At 36.6% G+C, this 18,759-nt stretch overlaps 1 pseudogene; it reads right to left on the bottom strand.

The window, feature by feature from the left end:
* Positions 1 to 10,071: 10,071 nt before the first annotated feature.
* Positions 10,072 to 18,297, bottom strand: LOC103263614 (annotated as a pseudogene).
* Between the last annotated feature and the right edge of the window lie 462 nt (positions 18,298 to 18,759).

Below are 18,759 nucleotides of genomic sequence, written 5' to 3' on the forward strand. Positions count from 1 at the left end.
GACAAATGTGCTCTAGGAGATGATAAAAAATGAAAAGTAAGGTGATTCTGAGGTTTTAGGTTAAAATTATGTTAAAAATAGTGAAGCTGTGAACAACAAGTTAGAAGAGAGGCTTTGAAGGGAGTATTATAAGAGTAATTTCTGTTTTCAATAGGTACTGTGCTTCCCTGTATACTATAGACCTACTAACAAAATTAGTACAAATGATTAGCCATCCTTAAGCACAAGACACTTGAGGGTGGGAACAAAAAGTTACAGTAAAATATATTCATGGTTGAATAATTTATTGAAAAATTTGGTAGTTTCTACAATCAGTTCTGTCCAGGAAAATAAATTGGATTAGGGAGTAAATGTACTCAACTAAAGCTCAATGTAACTTCCAGGAAGTACACTTTATGTTTTGACAGAGTTGATTTTAATGGAATACCAAGATAGATTTATATTTTAACAGTATGTAATGAACTTGCTTAAGGCTTCATTATCTGAATAGAACTGTGATTCACATTGGCAAGTCACTAACAGCTAGAAGGCAGAAAAATAACAACCAGGATGATGGCTACTTAATGCTTCAGCTTATAATAAGAGGACACACTGATAATAATAATGATAGTTACTATTAAAACCCAGTGATTAAGAGGGAAGCCTCTGGAGTCAGATTTCTGGATTTAAATGCTGCCACTATCCTTTATTATGTGTTACTTTGGGCAACTTTTAATTAACATCCTTGAAACATAGTTTCTTTGTCTGTAAAATGAAAATAACAGTAGCTATCTCATATGTGGTATTATAACAATTAATAGAACAATACATGAAAAGTAAGTTTCAGTAATTATGCAGAAACATTTAGTTTAGGGTGAGAAAGTAGGTTCTAGTGCTATGTATGTGCTACTTGGTAGAGATTTATGTCTTAATAATGAATGCATTGAATGAATCTATTTTATTTTAGTTCTATAATATACAGATATGCCCAAATAACATGGTGTTCATGTCACACTACATGTGAGAGTACATGCTGTGCCTGGGATGAAGTTATTTTTTGTCCTGTGTACATACATGAGTAATAACCAGTAACATTTATTGCACATTCACTATATCAGGGAAAGTTTTAAGAAATCTACATGAACACTCTTTAAAAAAAACAAACAGGAAGTATCACACTTACAGACTTCAAACTTTACTATAAGTCTACAATAATCCTAACAGCCTGGTGTTGGTACAAGAACAGGCATACAGACCAATGGAAGAGGATATAGATTCCGGAAGCAAAAACCTCAATTTCTCAACCAAGTCATCTTTGACAAAGCCTCCACCAATGACCAATGGGGAGAGGAAAACCTATTTAGTAAATGGTGCTGTGAAAACTGACTGACCGCAGAAGATTGAAATAGAACCCCTACTTATCACCATATACAAAAATCAACTCTAAATGGATCAACGACCTAAAAATAAAAAAACTCAAACTGTAAGAATCTTAGAAAATGCAGGAGACACCCTTATGGAAATTGGAACTGGCAACCAATTCCTGATCAAAACCCTAAGTGCCCATGCCATAAAAGATAAGATAGACAAGTGGGACCTCATCAAACTGTAAAGTTTCTGCAAAGCGAAAGAAACCATCAAGAGAGTGGGGACACACGGCACAGAATGGGAAAAAATATTTGCCAACTGTATATCTGACAAAGGCCTAACATCTAGGATCTACAAGGAACCCGAACGTGACAAAAGGAAAAAATAAAAAAGGAAAACAGTCCCATCAAAAAGCAGGCAAAAGACATGAATAGACACTTCTCGAAAGAAGATATACAGGCAACCAACAGACACATGAAAAACTGCTCAGCCTCACTCATCATCAGAGAAATGCAAATAAAACCACATTGAGATACCGCCTAACCCCAGTAAATATGATCATGATTTATAAAACAACAGCAGATGCTGGTGAGGATGTGGAGAAAAAGGAACACTTCTACACTGCTAGTGGGAATGCAAACTAGTGCAACCTCCTTTGGAAAACAGTGTGGTGATTTCTGAAAGAACTAGAAATTGACCTTCCATATGACCCAGCAATCCCCCTACTGGGAATATACCTGGAGGAAATCATTCTTCCAAAAAGATAGCTGCACACGCATGTTTATTGCAGCACTATTCACAAGAGCAAAAACATGGAACCAACCATGTTGCCCATCGAAACTGGACTGGATAAAAAAAAAATGCGGTACATATACAGAATGGAACATTATGCAACCATAAAGAAGGACAAACGTGGACTTTGCAGCAACTTGGATGGATTTAGAGTCTATCATACTCAGTGATCTATCACAGAAACAAAGAACAGAGTACCATATGTTCTCGCTCATAAGCGGACCTTGAACAATTATCATAATACCAAAAGAAAGGTACTGGCAATATTGGGAAACTGCCAGGGGAGAGGGGGTAGGATTGGCAGTTGAGGGAAACTGCCAGGGAAGGGGGTGGCTCATCTCATCAACAAGGGTGCTTGCACAATGAACGTTTATATACCTAACCCTGAATTGTACCCAACATCTTTAAAACAAAAAGAAAAAATTTTTAAACTTGCATGAATTAATTCATCGTCACAGCAATCTTATTAGGTAAAGTTTATATATCAGATAAGTAAACATAATCACAAAGAGGTCAAGTAATATGCCTAATATTACACAGTGAGCAATAGAGCCAGAATTTGAACTCTGGCAGTCTGATTTCAGAGCCAGTGTTCTTAATTAATGAGCTTCATTGTGTCTCATTCAGAAAGAATTTGTCAGTATCATGCTGGGTTACTAAACTTCCTTTCTTTGTATGCCTAGTAATTCAAACCCTCTTTCACAACTAATTTAAATGCAAGATGTATTTACTTTGAAGAAGATCTAAAGAGATCTTGTTAAATCCCCTTACATAATGAGATTTTTAAGGTAAATTAAAGGGATTTTGCTTCCTCTGAGTGCTCTATACTTTCTTGCATGTAGCTTATATTCAATCTTAAGCAATTCCAATTTCTGAGAATGCAGTGTAAAAGATGCATTCCTTTAAATATTCAGTGCTCCACCCCAACAATTACTCAGAATTAGAGAAGATTTATTGTAATGTTAAATACTTGATTCTGATCCTACTCTACATTAACAATATTTCACGATTTTAATGAAGAAAATGAAGAAAGAGCGAACTCTTGGCTTTCAATTGCCAAGAAAAGATATTTCCCTTGGTTTTTTATTGTGTAAGTCTTGTAATATCTCAGCTGTGAGTATATTTGGGACTTTAGAAGTATTATTAAACTTAATATTTCCAAAAATGTGCAAGTACAACAATTACATACAGCTACATACATTTTCACTGCCTTTTTCTTAGTCCTCTTTTTTAGCCTAATCTGAATTACAATTTCAAGAAACAAAATACCACTATCAAAGGTTTTCAGGGACCGTCCTTTAGTCTTTGGTGTCTCTCATTCTCATTTATACATTCCCTCTCTTAATAAAGTGGATTGGTTAATTAAATGCACTGTGCATTTTTAAAAGTTGTAGTTTGAATGTAGAAGTGCTAGTTGTTATTAATCAAACTGAACACTAGATGGCAGTCCTCACTAATAATAAAAATATAGGCTATTGCTAAACTAGGAAGGACGGTTCAAAATAACACCCTAGGCAGCTTAAGTATTTTGCCAATTTTAACAGCTAAAAAGTCAGCAAAGAAGAACTCTGAACAAAGATGGTGACAGAATCAGAATGTTAAAAATAGTAAGCTTAGTTGGTATCATCATGAATATGTGAAATTTGTTTTTCAGTTAACTTGACAATGTTGTGCATCAGAATCAGGTTCAGAATTTTACTCAAATTTCAAAATGCTCAATCTTAGACCACAAATCAGATTCACCTTCTTTTTTGTCATCTGAAATCCAGTTTTGGCTGAAGACATTGCTGGCATGATTATAGTCTGAGTTGAATTTGCCTCAAGGAGAACTTTTAAATTTGTTAGATCTTACTCCCCAAAAGTAACCCTGATGTTTTCTTTCATGCTTTCCTAATTATCTTCCAATTTTATAACTAAGTTTCTTCAAATGGAAAATGATACATAGTTATATCTGATTTCTATGTCTGGGAAGAATGCCTTCTTTTGCAATTGAAGTAAATGACATTGGAATGTCTCAGATATTTCTATTCTTGTTCACAGTATAGTGCTGATGCATGGATGTTGGAGTAATATTGATATAACTTTGAGTACCAAGTCTTCCACAAACAAGATGAGAGAATAGAGACTATTATTTAATCTCTCTGGTTCTTAGTTTCCTTACTTGTAAAGGAATGAATCTACCAAATGATATCTTTTCATAGATATGATGAAAGTTTTAAATGAAATTATGCATGCAAAGCCTTTCATTTGATCCTGGACTTATAGTATGTGCCCAATAAATGTTAGCTATTATTTTTATCATTATTGCCATTATAAACTTCACTTACATCATGTATTCCTTTTTCCTAAATATTTTGTTAATTTTTTTAGATAAATAGATAACTGAACATTTGTTTTAGTAATTTAAAATATTAGTTAACTTTAGATTGACTTATAGTATGTGCCCAATAAATGTTAGCTATTATTTTTATCATTATTACCACTATAAACTTCACCTATATCATGTATTCCTCTTTCCTAAATATTTTGTTAATTTTTTTAGATAAATAGATAACTGAAGATTTGTTTTAGTAATTTAAAATATTAGTTAACTTTAGATTGAATAACAGGATCTGTAAAATTTAGAGTTAAAGACTTGGCAAAAAGGCATTGATAATAGGAAAGAATTCATACATTTCTTCTTTCTTTCTCTGTGCGTTGTTAAATAACAAGAGTCTGCATCTAAGTTGTGTGAAAATGAAATACTGAAGAGCACATTCTTCCCCTTAAAATAGATCTGTTTCAGACGATTTTGCTAAAATTCTTATTATTAGAACAGGCAGTGAGAGAATATGTATTTTGTGTTGCTTACCAGCAGGGCCTTCTACCTTGAAAAAGAGCAGTATACTAATTTCTCAATTATAAATTTTCATAATATCTAATTCAACATACAAAGGGGGACACAAATAAAACCAGAATTATCTTTGTGGAGGGCAGACTCTTTGTAGTATACTCAGAATTTTTTTCTCGGGATAAGTCCACCGAAGTTTTTCTGTTTTTTGTTTGTGTTTTTCTGGAAGTTTTGAGAAGGTTGCATCATGGTTTGTAGAAGAAACTTCCCAGGTTTTGTCAAACAGTTTCTTCCACCATGACAATGCACCTGTCCATACCACACTGAGTATTCAGCAGTTTTTGACCCAAAACAGCATGACTCCTAAGTACCACCTTTTTTTGTTGCCTCTCTGGATGAAAAACGTCCTCAAAGGGAAACGTTTTGCCAATGTTGAAGAGATTAAACAAAAAATGGCAGAAGCACTAAAAGGCATCAAAATTGACGAGTTCAAAATTGTTTTGAGCAGTGGAAAAAGTGTATTAATAAGTGTACTGCATCAAACAGAGAGTATTTTGAAGGTGAATTAAGTTCAAACATCTAAGAATAAATGCACACATTACAATAAATAAATTCAAAGATTTCTTGAGTCTGCCCAGTATAGTTATATATAAACAAAAGTCTTAAGGTTTCCATGAGCCATGTGAAACAATGTTACTAGTAGTTCCAAAAATATTTCTTTCTACTTAGAAATGATATTACATTTAACAGATTTATATAAAGACATCATGAAAAGTTTCGATCCATCAACAAGAAACATCCATCCTAAACATACATGCACCCAACTTAGGAGCACTGACCTTTGTAAAGCAGCTTCCATGCAAATGGAAAAACGACATTGACTTCAACATTATCATCTCTGGGGACTTAAATATCTCACTGACAACCCTAGATAGATCATTGAGGCAAAAAAATCAACAAGGAGATCCACCATCTCAACTTGACACTTGACTAAAGGGACTTGATAGACACCTACAGAACATTACACCCAGCAACCACAGAATATACATTCTACTCTCACCACATGGAATATACTGTATGATCAACCACATCCTCAGCCATAAATCAAGCATAAACAAATTCCATAAGATTGAAATACTGCCATGCACCTTCTCAGACCACAGTGGAATAAAAATAATTATCAATACCAACAAAGCTACCCCCAAAGCCACAAAGACATGAACACTAAACAGCATTATGCTGAAAAACTACTGGGTCAACACAGAAATTAAAGCAGAAATTAAAAGATTTATGGAAACAAATTAAAATAAAGATACATCTTACCAAAACCTCTGGGATACCATGAAAAGAGTAATTAAAGGGGAATTCATTTTCTTTTGAACACACATCAAGGAAATGGAAAGATCAAAAGTTAACAGCCTAACAAATCACCTAAGGGAGCTGGAAAGACAAGATCACCAAAACCCTCAGCAGAAGAATCCAGATCACCAAAATAAAACCCAAATACAGGATAAAGAAGATTTAAAAAATCAGAAAAAAGTCAATGAACAAAAAGGGGGTTCTTTGAAAGGATTAAAAAATAGGCAGACCCTTAACCAGAATGACCAAGAAAAAGAGAGAAAAGGCTCAAATGAACACAATCAGAAATGGAGGAGATCAAATCACAATGGACCCTGGAAAAATGCAAAAAAAATTGTCAGAAATTGCTATGCACATCTGTATGGAAACAAACTTGCAAAACTAAATGAAATGGGGGATTATCTGACACCACACAACCTCCCAAGATTGAAACAAGAATAAATTCAGACATTAAATACACCAATAATAACCCAGGAAATAGACTCCTTCATAAGAAAACGACCCACACACAAAAAAAGTCCTGTACCAAAAGGCCTTCTAGCGGAGTTCTGCAAAACATACAAGGAGGAATTTATACCAAACCTACTGAAAGTATGCCAAGCAATTGAGAATGAGGGAAATCTCCCCAAATCATTTTATGAATTAACATCACACTGATACCCAAACCAGGTAAGATCCAAGAAATTAATTAAATACTTCAACAGATATAAAATAGGAATCACATGATTGTATCATTGGATGCAGAAAATACATGATAAAATCTAGCACTACTTTTTAATAAAAACCCTTGAACATCTAAGATAAACCCACAAACAGCATATTACCAAATGGACAAAAATTAGAAGCATTTCCCCTGAAAACTGGAACAAGACAAAGCTGCCCACTATCACCTCTCTTGTTCAACAGAGTTGGAAGTCCTAGCTAGAGCAGACAAGAGAAGGAAATCAAGGGTATCCAAGAAGGTAAAATCATATCATCTTTGTTGATGATATGATTCTATACCTTCAAAACCTTCTTTCCTTGATAAAGGACTTTGACAAAGTCTCAGGATACAAAATTAATGTGACAAAAGACAGTAGCATTCTTATACACCAACAACAAATAGGCAGAGAACCAAATAAAAAGCACATTCCTATTCACAACAGCCATAAAAAAAGAAAGAAATACCTCAGCATCTTCCTAACCAGAAAAGTGAAAGACTTTTACAACGAGAACTATAAAACATTGCTCAAAGAAATCAAAGAAGACACAAACAAATGGAAAAATATTCCATGGTCATGGATTGGCAGAATCAACTTTATTAAGATGGTCATCCTACCCAAGGCACTGTACAGATTTAATGCAATACCCGTTAAATCACCGGCATCATTCTTTTCAGTCTTGGTAACATCAATAGAAAAATTCACATAGAATAATAAATGACCACAAATAGCCAAAACACTCCTCAGCAAAAGAAACAAAGCAGAAGGCATCACACTTCAGACTTTAAACTTTATTATTAGTCCAAAATAACCAAAACATCCTGGCATTGGTACAAGAACAGACACATAGACCAATGGAACACAGAGATTCTAGAAGCAAAACCTCAATTTCTCACTCCACATCTTTGACAAAGCCTCCACTGACAACCACTAGGGAGAGAATTACTTATTCAGTAAATGATGCTGGGAATGCTGGCTGATCACATACAGATTAAAACAAGACTCCTACTTATCACCATCCAAAAAATATTTTTTTTTATTATAAAGATGTGGGGTACAATTCGGGGTTAGATATACAAACATTGATTATGCAGGTACCCTTGTTGATGAGGTATGCCCCTCCCTCCCTCAGAAGTTTCCTTTAACTGCCAATTCCACCCCCCCTTCCCTGACAGTTTTCCACTGGAGATTCCCAGTTTGCCAATCCCTTTCTTATAATATTATAATAATTGTTCAAGCTCCGCTTATGAGTCAAAACACATGGTACCCTGTTCTTTGTTTCTGTGATAGATCACTGAGTATGATTGACTCTAAATCCATTCAATTTGCTGTGAAGTACATATGGCTGTCCTTTTTTATGACTGCATAATATTCCATTGTGTATATGTACCACATTTTTAAAATCCAGTCCAGGTTCATTGGGCAAGGTGGTTGGTTTCATGTTTTTGCTATTGGGAATACAGCTGCAACAAACATACGTGTGCAGGTATCTTTTTTTGTAGAGTGATTTGAGTTCCACCAGGTATATTCCCAATAGGTGAATTGTGGGTCATATGGAACATCAATTTCTAGTTCTTTCAGAAATTGCCACACTGTCTTCCAAAGAGGTTGCACTAGTTTGCATTCCCATCAGTAGTGCAGAAGTGTTCCTTTCTCTCTGCATCCTCGCCAGCATCTGTTGTTGTTTGTTTTATTAATGATAACCATTCTTACTGGACTTAGGTGGTATCTCAATGTAGTTTTGATTTGCATTTCTCTCATGGTGAGTGAGGTTGAGCATTTTTTCATGTCTGTTGTCTGCCCATATATCTTCTTCTGAGAAGTGTCTATTCATGTCTTTTGCCCACTTTTTAAAGGGGCTGTTTTTTTTTCCTTTCCGTACATTTGAGTTCCATGTAGATCCTAGATGTTAGGCCTTTGTCAGATATACAGTTGGCAAATATTATTTCCCATTCTGTGTGCTGTCTCCCTGCTATCTTGATGGTTTCTTTGACTTTGCAGAAGCTCGTTAGTTTGATGAGGTCTCCCTTGTCTATCTTATTTCTTAAGGTATATACATTTAGGATTCTGAATAAGAATTGGTTGCCAGTTCAATTCCCATAAGGGTGTGTCCTGTGTTTTCTAAGATTCTTACAGTTTGAGATTTTTTTTTGTCATATCCATTGAAGATACTTTAATTTTGCAGTTATTGATTAATTAAAAAAAACAATTGTTTTCAGCATTTCCTAGCTACAGTAGTGCATAGGAAATTCCATTCTAAACAAAGAAGTAATTAATGAAATAACAACACATCTTAACATTTTACATTGATCAGTTACAGTTTACAAGATACCTTCGCATACATTATTTCATTTGATTCTTACAACAAGCAGAAAAAACAGTCAGTCAGAAGGCAAAATGATTTGTTTTCAGGCTTACAATGAGCATTTTCAGGCCAATGGGCAGTCAATACATGAACATTCCAAGAACGAGACAGCAATACCCATAAGCCACAGTATCTGCTTTGGTAGGTTGAAAGTTTTATATCAACTGGGTAATTCAGTATCATTGAATGAGGAAGGAATTAGGACAGACATGAGGGTCTTATGATATTCAAAAAATTGCAAGAACACTGCCATAGATAAGAAGAAAAATGCCTTCACAAAATATATCGCCTTCCTGAGACTTACTTCAAAGCATGATATCTTTTCAAAATATGAGATAAGAGAATCTTGTCATAATTCATGAAAGTTAGAACAAAGCTTAGAAACTGCCTAATCCAAGTCTTCCATTTTATGGATATGAGAACTGAGGTCAAGGTCATAATGATCATTTGCTGGCCTGAAACTCAGATGTCTTGAATTTTGGTTTAGGGCTCCTTCTTATACAATGCCATCTCTTAATTATTTACAGAGCAAAAGTATAACATCTTCTGTTTCAAATAATGCAATTTGAGGTTAAATACTATTTTTTACCACTTATTTCTTATTCAAGTGTTTATCTTGCTCTTGGCTAAATTGTGGCTGAAACTGGGAATGTCACATAATTTAAACATACCCTAATTTAGTGTACTTGACTGGCCAGACACAGACTCCCTTGACTCACTGGCTCACGATGGGCTTGCTCGTGCCCTTCAACAGAGAGAGGGGGTGGCTGAACAGCCTGAAAGAGCGGTGCCTGCTTGGGGCCACTTCCCCCGGTGAACTCATAGCTGGTCGCTAGTGAGTTCACAGAAAAAGTATTTTTAGAATTCACAGAAATCTTTTCAATTACTGAAAACTAAATTGCAATAGTTACATTGTCATCCTCATGATTTATTAAAATAACTTTACAATAATATACAACAAAGCTACCATAGAATTTGTAGTATACACATAGAATACAATGATCAGCATGTTCTTGGGTCTAAATGAAATACAAAAAAATTAAAATATTTTATACAAATGATGTTTTAAATTTATCAACATGAGAACATATCTTTGTTACATAAAACTTGCTACAACAGGGTATTTCAAATTTTTCTCACACATTTTAAATATAGGTGGACCAACTGAACTCAGTATCAGTTTATATGACATTACCATGCAGAAACACTTGACAACCAAAAGATGAATAGAGAATATTTCGAACAGGATTTTCTAATGTCTTCAAAAGTTCTATGAGGGTGTGATACAGATGAAAAGAAGTGGTGTCAATGACCTACCTGCACCAATAGTGAAGCAAATAGGATGGTTATATACATTGAGATCACTTTGATTAAAAACCTTTCACTCTGTATGCATGTAAATTGATCATAAAAATGAACACAGTTTATTTTAAACTATTCTGGTGTGTTGTTTCAAAGTAGGTCACTGAGACACAGAGATAAAACCGGATGGGGAAATAAAAAGCAAAGAAACAAACAGCAAAACAACTGGGTTAAGCCATGGATTCTCAACAAACACTGAACTAAAATGTGCAAAAGTGCTTGAAATTTCCACCTGACAGCAATGTTGTTAAGTCAGTGGCAAAAAGTATAGGAAAAAAATCAAGACAAAACTGGAATATTAAAGTCATATCTGCATGATTAATCATACATTCTGCTTACTGAGAGAAAAGAGGCCAGAAATTATGACAGATCTGAAAATATCACACCTCAAAATTTAAATAGAATTGTGGCAGTTTTATAAACATTGTCCCTTTTCCTCATCGAACAGGCATGGGATGAAAGCAGAGGTTACAAGCAAAGTCCCTCCCTTAGGCTCACAAATATAGTACACCGGGACTATCAGTTGATAACAACCCTTTGTTCTTTTTTTTTTAATAATCGATATTTTTTATTTTGATATTGTGGGGTACAGTCAAGGGTTGGGTATACAAATACGCTTCATTCAGGCCCCCTTGTTGATGATTGGTGTCTCCCCATCTCCAGATAGATGTTTAATACCATTAGTCCCATCTCCCCCCCATAGTTTCCCAACACTGTCAGTCATTTTCTTATAGTAGTGCATTGGATGATCAAGGTCCACTAAATGAGTGAGAATATGTGGCACTCAGATCTTTGTTTCTGTGAGAGGTCACTTAGTATTATAGACTCTAGCTCCATCCAGGTTGCTGCAAAATTCATGATTTTGTTCTTTTTTATGGCTGCATAGTATTCCATCATGTATATGTACCACATTTTTTTAATCCAGTCCTCTTTTGATAGACAGCGTGGTTGGTTCCGGGTTCTTGCTATTGTGAACAATGCTGCAATAAACATTCACGTGCAGGTATCTTTTTTATAGAGTGATTTGAGATCTTCAAGGTATATTCCCAGTAGGGGGATTGCAGGGTCATATGGGAGGTTGATGTTTAGAGCTTTTAGGAATTGCCACACTGCTTTCCACAGAGGTTGCACTAGTTTACACTCCCACCAACAGTGTACAAGTGTTCCCTTTTCACCACACCCTCTCCAGCAGCTGTTATTTTTTGAGTTGTTGATAATTGCCATTCTGACTGGGGTTAGGTGGTATCTCAGTGTGGTTTTGATTTGCATCTCCCTGATGATTAGTGAGGTTGAGCATTTCTTCATGTGTCTGTTGGCTGCTCGGATGTCTTCCTTTGAGAAGTGTCTGTTCATATTTTTTGCCCGCTTTATAATGGGGTTGTTTGCTTTTTTCTTTTCAGCACATTTGAGTTCCTTGTAGATCTAAGATGTTAAGCCTTTGTCGGACCAGGAGTTGGCAAATACTTTTTCCCAGTCTGTGGGCTGTCTCCCTGCTCTCTTGATGGTTTCTTTGGCTTTGTAGAAGCTTGTCAGTTTAATGAGGTCCCACTTGTCTATCTTATCTCTTATGGCCTGTGGGTTTCGGGTTTTGTTCAGGAATTGGATGCCAGTTCCAATTTCCATAAGGGTATGTCCTTCATTTTCTAAGGTTCTTATGATTTGAGGTTTTATATTTAGGTCCCTTATCCATTTGGAGTTAATTTTTGTGTATGGGGATAGATAGGGGTCCTGTTTCAATCTTCTGCATGTGGTCAGCCAGTTTTCCCAGCACCATTTACTGAATAGGTTCTCCTCTCCCCTGTAGTAGGTTGTGGAGGTTTTGTCGAAGATGAGTTGGTTGAGAAATTGAGGTCTTGCCTCTGGAATCTCAATTCTATTCCATTGGTCTATATGCCTGTTCCTATACCAATACCAAGCTGTTTTGATGATTGTAGCTTTATAGTAAAGTTTGAAGTCTGGTAATGTGATACCATCTGCTTTGTTTTTTCGCGGAGGCCATGACAATCTGGGGCTCAGCATAGGAACTGAATGAAGACATTCCCCCTGGAAGGCAAAGCCCCAGAGGGGATCCGTGTGCATGGCAAGGTCCCACGGAAAGTCTTGAGGAAGTTCTGCATGGCTGCCCTGTGATTCATGGTCGCCTGGTTATTCCCATTATATTGTTATATTCCTGCCTTACAGGAATAATATGTTTCAATCTCCCTTGGAAAAGAATAATGTAACCAGAATTGGAGGGTACAGTGTCTACAATGTCAGTAATAAAGCAGTAAATGTTTCAACATCGGCTACACCTCAGGAAATCAAGAATAGGAGAGGTCATGATGACCCTACCATCAATAGAATCAATTATTGTAACATCCACTGCAACAAAATGTACCTGTAACTGTATGGTAAATGAAACACTTAGAGATTTTCTATTAAAGTTGTGGCATAAGGAATTAAAAGAAACTGAGGTAAAAACTGTTACAGATAACATAGGTATAGTTAAACATCAGATTAGTCATAAGACCAGAACCCCCCAAAATAAACATGGTAAATGAAACACTTAGAGATTTTCTATTAAAGTTGTGGCATAAGGAATTAAAAGAAACTGAGGTAAAAACTGTTACAGATAACATAGGTATAGTTAAACATCAGATTAGTCATAAGACCAGAACCCCCCAAAATAAAGCTCTTAAGCCTTTACCTACTATTAGAACAGGACAACATATGGGATATATTAATAATAGAGTTTGGTGGGCCCCTAGGGGTAGAAGCAGCATGCAAGATTTATCGTAGTTAGATCCTCCTTTACCCTACACCAGAGCTTATGATGAAGACATGGTTAGATGGGTTTGGGTAGATGGCAGATATGTTAAATGAAACTCTCTGTCTCTCTGGGAAATAATTAAACATAGTAGCCCACCATGGTGTTTAATTCTAAAAGCATAGAAAATAAAAATTTGCTACAAAGTAAACTAATGGTATAAGAAAATCAAATATAGCTATTATACAATAGAAGATTGTGAGATTAGATAGAATTGGTTAAGCTTGAAATAATTAGTAATAATGATTTTTTGCTATTGCTTAATTATAAAAATAAGTTAGGAATATTTAGAATAGATAAGGTAAGTTTTGTGTGAATCCACATGTTATTGCTTTAATAGCTGATTGTTTTTTTTTACTTTTTATTTTCCTTATAGATAATTATATATTTTCATGAAATAGGATGTTAAGTTTATAAGGTTAATAATCCAGCAGGTGGTGATAGTGATAACCACAAAAACCGGTTTTGGGTTTATGGGCAAGTTGTATTAATCATTAACTTTATAATAAATCTTGTAAGACATGAGAACATACAGTGATTGTGATAATAATGAAATCATCTTGTGATTGTATAACCACAAAAAAGATTAATTTATAATTTACTATAAATAAATGCAACCTGGTATGTTTGATTGCCAGAGTGCCTGAAAAGAAACTCTGGTCACAACTCTTCCCTCGCCTCATCACACCTTCTTCTCAGGTCCCTGTGAACACCATGGAGCTGGCCTCTGGCAGTTTTTTTTTTACTGAGGATTGTTCTGGCAATTCTTGGTCATTTGTGTTTCCATATGAATTCCTGTGTTGTTTTTTCTAGGTCTGAGAAGAATGTTGCTGGTAATTTGATAGGTATTGCATTGAATCTGTAGATTGCCTTAGGAAAGATGGACATCTTCACAATGTTGATTCTTCCAATCCATGAGCATGGGATATTTTTCCACTTGTTTGTGTCATCTTTGATTTCTTTGAGCAGTGTTTTGTAGTTTTCATTGTAACGGTCTTTCACGTCTCTGGTTAGGAAGATGCCAAGGTATTTCATTTTTTGTGGCTATTTTGAATGCAATTATGCTTCTTATTTGGGTTTCTGTTTATTACTGGTGTAAGGAAATGCGATTGCCTTTTGCACATTTATTTTATATCCTGAGACTTTGCTGAAGGCCTTTATCAGTGTAAGGAGGTTTTTGACAGGTTCTCTTGGGTTTTCAAGGTATATAATCATGTCATCTGCAAAGAGAGATAATTTGACTTCCTCTTTTCCTATTTGGATACCCCTGGTTGCCTTCTCTTCTCTGATCACTCTAGCCAGGACTTCCAATACTATATTAAACAGGAGGGGTGAGAGTGGGCATCCTGGTCTTCCTTCCAGTTTTCAGGGGAAATGGTTCCAATTTTTGTCCGTTTAGGAGTATGCTGGCTGTGGGTTTCTCATAGATGGCTTTTACTATTTTGAGGTATGTTCCCTGTATGCCTAGATGTTCGAGGGTTTTTATCAAGAAGGGGTGCTGGATTTTTTTTTTTTTTGAGTTGGAGTCTCACTCTGTCGCCCAGACTGGAGTGCAGTGGCCACTCCCGGCCACCGCAGCCTCGATCTACTGGGCTCCGGCGATCCTTCTACCTCAGCCTTCCGAGTAGCCGGAATTACAGGCCCATTCTATCATGCCCAGCTGATTTTTTGATTTATTGCAGAGATGAGGTCTTGCTGCCCAGGCAGGTCTTGAACCCGTGGGCTCAGGCAATCCACTCACCTCAGCCTCCCAAAGGCACGGGATTACAGGCTGAGCCACCAAGCCCGGCGGGTGTTGGATTTTATCAAAAGCTTTTTCTGCATCTAATGATATAATCATGTGGTTTTTGTTTTGACATCTGTTGATGTATTTAATTACATTTATTGTTTTACGAATGTTGAACCAGTCTTGCGTCCCAGGGATGAATCCTACTTGGTCATAATGCATGATTTTTGAGATGTGTTGTTGAATCCGGTTTGCTAGGATCTTGTTGAGAATTTTAGCATCTATGTTCATCAAAGATATTGGCCTGTAGTTCTCTTTTTTTTGTTGGATCTTTACCTGGCTTGGGTATCAATGTGATGTTAGTTTCATAAAATGATTTGGGGAGGGTTCCATCTTTCTCAATCACCTGAAATAGCTTCAGTAGGATTGGAATCAGTTCCTCCTTAAATGTCTTGTAGAATTCTGCTGGAAAGCCATCTGGTCCGGGGCTTTTTTTTGTAGGTAGTTTTCTTATTACATAGTCAATTTCCTTGATAGTCATTGATCTATTTAGGGTCTCAATTTCCTCTTGTTTCAACCTTGGCAGGTTGTATGATGACAGAAAGTCCTCCATTTCCTTGAGGTTTTCAAGTTTGTTTCCATACAAGTGTGCATAGTAGTCTCTGATGATCTTTTGTATTTCTTCAGGGTCAGATGTAACTTCCATCTTTTGTGTTTTTGATTGTGCTTATTTGGGTTTTTTACTTTCCTTTTCTTGGTCAGTCTAGCTAGGGGACCATCGATCTTGTTTATCCTTTCGAAGAACTAGCTTTTTGTTTCATTGATTTTTTGTATTGTCTTTTTGTCTTCTATGTCCTGGATTTGGGATTTTATTTTGGTGATCTGGATTCTTCTGCTGAAATTAGGGTTTTTGTGATCTTGCTTTTCCAGTTTCCTTAGGTAGCTTGTTAGGTTATTAATTTGTGCTCCTTCCAATTTCTTCATGTGTGTTTGTAGGGATATAAATTCCCCTCTTACTACAGCTTTTAAGGCATCCCAGAGATTTTGGTAAGATGTCTCTTCATTTTCATTTTTTCCAGGTATCTTTTGATCTCCGTTTTGATTTCATCATTGATCCAGGAGTTGTTTAGCATCATGGTGTTTAGTGTTCATGTCTTTGTGGATTTTGGGGGGACCTTGTTTGTGTCAATGTTTATTTTTATTCCACTGTGGTCCGAGAAAGTGCATGGTAGAATTTCAGTCTTTTTAAATTTGCTTATGCTTGATTTATGGCTGAGAATGTGGTCGATCTTAGAATATGTCCCATGTGGTGATGAGTAGAATGTGTATTCTCTGGTCTTTGGATGGAGTGTTCTGTAGGTATCAATTAAGTCCATTTGGTCCAGAGTCGCACTGAGGTTCTGAATCTCGTTGCTGATTTTTTGTCCCGATGATCTGTTGAGGGTTGTGAGTGGGGTATTAAAGTCCCCAGTTATGATGGTGTTAGAATCAGTATCTTTCTTTAGTTTTCCTAGGAGTTTCTTTGTAAAAGTTGGTGCACCTATATTAGGTGCATATATGTTTAGGATAGATATGTCTTGTTGATGGAGTGAGCCTTTTATCATTATGTAGTGGCCCTCTGTATCTTTTTAAATTTTTGATAGCTTAAATGGTATTTTGTCTGAAATTAGGATCGCGACTCCTCCTTTCTTTTGTGTTCCATTCGCCTGGAAATTTGTATCCCATCTTCTTACTTTGAGTCTGTGCATGTCCTTTCTAGTGAGATGGGTCTCTTGAAGGCAGTATATTGTTGCCTGGTGACATTTTATCCATTTTGCCATTCTATGTCTTTTCAGTGGTACATTTAGTCCATTCACATTCAGGCTAATTATTTAAATGTGAGAGTTCATCCCTAACATATAGTTCTTTTAGAGTTGTTCTTCCACTTGGTTTATTGTCTTTCTTTTGTTTTTGGGGTTGGTTCATATGTATTTTATTCTTTTTCCTGTACTCTTGTGAAAAATGTTGCTCTTTTTTTGTCCTTTTCTTCTGTGTTTAGTACTTTCTTACGTATTTCATGTAGAGGTGGTTTGGTGGCAGCGTAGGTTCTTAAGGATTGGATATCTGGGAAAGATTTTAATTCTTCCTTACTGATGAAGCTTAATCTGGCAGAGTGGGTTATTCTTGGTTGAAATTGTTTATCTTTTAGGACTTTGAGGATCTGTAGAAGGTCCTTGAGATCTGAACTGAAGTGGGATGGGAATCAGACCTTTCCAAAAACAATCTTTTCATAAATCTGAATTGGCTGGTCTGCAAAGAATGGGGGTTAGCCAGCTGCCCTTTCATAGATTAGCACTACTAAAGCCCACCAATCCACTGCTTTATTGTAGCCCTTGCTGAGGATTATTTCCAGATCCAGATACTCTGGAGTGCCACATAATGTCCAAGTTCCTTTAACTCTTTTGGCAAACCCAAAGTCTGTGACCTGGATCTAACCTCGATGGTCGATTAAGAGATTTTCAGGTTTCAGATCTCTGTAGATGAGGTCTAGAGAGTGGAGGTACTCAAATGTTAGCACTATCTGAGCTGCATAGAACCATGCATGGGGTTCACTGAGCCTTCCAATTCTTCTTAGATGTGAAAACATTTCACCCCCAGGGACATATTCTATAGCCATGTATAAATTAGAATTATCCTTAAAAGAATATTCCAGTTGAACAAGAAAAGGAAAATTCACTGCCTGTAATATTCTTTTCTCATTCAAAGTATGCTCTATTTGCTTCAGTTTAACAACCTTCTGCTTATCTAAAATCTTCATGGCATAATACTGTTCAGTGGCCTTATGCTTCACCAACATTACTCTTCCAAATGAGCCTGTTCCAAGGGTCTTTTTCTTTTCAAAATCCTCAAGTCCAGCATTATTTGGAGCAGGATTCTCCCATTTTTCAAAAAGTCTTCTTTGGCTTTGGCTAGAAACTCTTTCCCGCTGTCCACCTTGCTGCCTTTCTTGGCCGTGGCTGTGTTCCCCATGACTGGGGCAATGGTGAGAAGGGGTCAGGGAGGGGAAGGGGGGCTGGGGCCGTCCCCGCTGCACCACAGTCCGAGGTGACTTCCGCTTTGGCTCCCGTCTGGGCGGGGAGAGCACCCGGAGTCAGGGCGGCAAGACTGGGCCAGGGCTGAGGCGAGGGCTTCTGCCAATTCTCAGCCCAGGTGGCAGCAGCAGTAATGGCGGCAGTGGCGGCGGTGGTGGACGAACACTCCCCCTTCCCCGGCCCACCCTCCCCCAGTTTGAGATTTTATGTTTAGGTTTTTGATTCATTTAGAGTTAATTTTTGTATATGGTGATGGGTGGAGGTCCTGTTTCGATCTTCTGCATGTGATCAGCCCGTTTCACCAGTACCATTTACTGAATAGGTTCTCCTCTTCCTGGTGGTTGTTGTTGGAGACTTTGTCAAAGATGAGTTGGTTGAGGAATTGAGGCTTTGCTTCCAG

This window comes from Carlito syrichta, unplaced genomic scaffold (genome assembly GCF_000164805.1).
Source record: "Carlito syrichta isolate Samal-C Ts95f unplaced genomic scaffold, Tarsius_syrichta-2.0.1 Scaffold305186, whole genome shotgun sequence".
NCBI lineage: Eukaryota > Metazoa > Chordata > Mammalia > Primates > Tarsiidae > Carlito > Carlito syrichta.